The sequence below is a fragment of the Chanos chanos genome, chromosome 11 (genome assembly GCF_902362185.1).
Source record: "Chanos chanos chromosome 11, fChaCha1.1, whole genome shotgun sequence".
NCBI lineage: Eukaryota > Metazoa > Chordata > Actinopteri > Gonorynchiformes > Chanidae > Chanos > Chanos chanos.
Window position 1 is genome coordinate 17,534,891 of NC_044505.1, and position 2,645 is coordinate 17,537,535.

The 2,645-nt window shown below is 41.8% G+C and overlaps 1 non-coding gene across 1 annotated transcript; it reads left to right on the forward strand.

The window, feature by feature from the left end:
• The first annotated feature begins 2,075 nt into the window (after positions 1-2,075).
• trnac-gca (transfer RNA cysteine (anticodon GCA)) lies at positions 2,076-2,147 on the forward strand. Its single transcript has one exon. It is a non-coding gene; the product is annotated as a tRNA-Cys (tRNA).
• The last annotated feature ends 498 nt before the right edge of the window (positions 2,148-2,645 follow it).

Genomic DNA, 2,645 nt, shown 5'->3' on the forward strand with positions numbered 1-2,645 from the left:
ACGCCGTCACAGATCTGCAACCATGTTCTAAACAAATTGTTGGTAATAAAGCTTATGAATTAGAAAACCGACAAACGTTCGCTAGCAACAGTATAGCTGGCTAGTTCGTGAATTAATTAGTCAATATTAATGCTCAAGTCAACAACGTGATCGCAACACATGTTCAGTAAAACACATTATGTTAGTGCTATGTCCTGAACTACCAACTAAACACTGCACACATAAGTAGCCGTAAGTGGTTTGTGGGCTAATTTTGCATTGCTAAATGTTAGTTTTTCAAATACAGACAAGTGCAGTCTTGTTATCAGAATCAGAATCGCTTTATTTGCCAAATGTGCAATGTACACAGGAATTTGACTTGGTGGCACAGTGCAGTGCAACATCAACTCCATCCTCAAAAAGGCCCAGCAGAGGATATACTTTCTGTGGCAATTGAGGAACTTTGATCTGCCACAGGAGCTGCTGAGGCAGTTCTACACTGCAGTCATCGAATCTGTCCTGTGCACATCCATCACGGTCTGGTTTGGTGCAGCCACAAAACAGGATAGAAACAGACTGCAGTGAACAGTGACGACAGCAGAAAGAATCACTGGTGCTCCCCTGCTCATTACAGATTGCTCTCACCTGGGACATGACCTCTTTCAACTCCTCCCCTCTAGTAGGCGCTACAGAACCCTGTGTACCAAGACTACCAGACACAGGAGCAGTGTCTTCCCTCATGCCATCACCCTCATGAACAAATGACCAGCAGTCTCACCTGCTATGCATCACTACTCCTGCTCTACAGACTGTTATTACACACTGCTCACATCTACAATTACCTACTGTTCAATAATCATACTTCCATTCCCATTCCCATATGTGATGCACATGAGTTCTTTTGTCTTGTCTTGTTTTGTTTTGTTTCATTTGCATTACCCTCATACATATGCACATGACTGTTGTTCATGTACATTCTGTTACTTAATGCACATTACTGTTGTTTGTACTACCCACATATGTGACGCTCATTTAATGTCATACCTACCTGGCTTGCTTGGTATATACTGCTTGAATATAACATCATAAATTAAGCGAGTTGCTGCTTGTTAGCAGTCATATTGTCACCAGTACTGAATGCATCTTACACCATTAATCCCTCATCTTGGACACATTCTTGATTGGCCCTAGTTCATCTGTGCACCGACGTTCCTGCCTATAGGCTGCGATATGAAATTTCATAGAATGAGAAATTTGAGGGAACTGATTTTGGGCCATGGTCCTGCTGAAGCTCAGGCAGCCATCTTGCGTTTTCCAGAGCGTAAGTGTTCACCTCTAGATTTGCAGCGACCTGCTCAGACTGGAAGGCCTGAAAAACAGAGTAGCTCCCTTTCAGTTATATCTTTCCACATAGTATGACAGTCAAAGAGGGTAACACAACAGAAAGACAGCTGTGGCAATGGTGGCCAGTTTTCCCAGCTCAGTGTGCTGACACCTGTACACTTATACATCTCCTCCATGTTAAATCATTCATTTCTAATGATGCCACATGCTACTATAAGACAGTATACAGGTTTTAAATAAAGAGGTGTGAAATTAAATATTTTTATGTATAGTATGTTTACAAGATACTCCTCCCCAAATTTTTATATAGAATGTGCTAGAAGCAGATACCAGTCACACTTTGTATAGAATATTTAACAGCATATACTGCTCTTTCCAGGTGTCAATATTGATGACAACCTACCTCAAAAGGTAATGTTTTAAATTTGCTCATGGTTTCTTGGCCTGATTTCTCCAGAGTCTCTGCGAACTTGTAGAAACTGCTCCATGCTGACCATTATAAGAAGTGAAAGCAGTGTAGCTGAATGGTAGAGCATGTGATTGAGGGTTACAATCGTCCTGGTTCAGATCTGCTTGCTGCCCTCTATTTTTTCAGCTTCTTGCTATAACTGACATTGGTCTTTTTGCTCTATAACAATATGCTCTCTTTTATCCGGTCCTGGGCGCCTAGATAACGAAACACTCTCTACTCCGGCTTAGTATTATAACACCTCATACTAGTCCTCATTATGTTGCTGTCATTCTGTGCATGTGGGGGTATAGCTCAGTGGTAGAGCATTTGACTGCAGATCAAGAGGTCCCAGGTTCAAATCCAGGTGCCCCCTCATTTTGAGGTACTTGCTGTGCGTAAGGTATAGTGGAATGACAGTAACACTGGTCTGTTTACTCTATAGCAGTAACAGGTTTACTCACATTCAGTCCTGGATGATCAGATTCCTGACCAGGTGATTACATTTATTTGAAACAAACAAAAACCCTGTGTTCTCTCTCATGGTCCAAGGAGCTCAAACAGTTGATTACCTGTATTAAGACCAGTTTGTCACAGTGGTTTTATCTGTCACATTAGATTATGTGTATTAAGACCAGTCTGTCACAGTGGTCCTATATGTCACAGTGGATTACCTGTATCAAGACCAGTCTGCCACAGTGGTTGTATCTATCACAGTGGATTACCTGTATAAAGTCACAGTAATTTCACATGACTGTGGTCAGGGAACGACATGGAGGGGCAACATGGAACAGTGCTTCCAGGAAGGCTACAAACCACAAGAGTTTTCAGTTCCCAAGTAGGATATGGAATCATAAGCCCATTTTAAAGCATT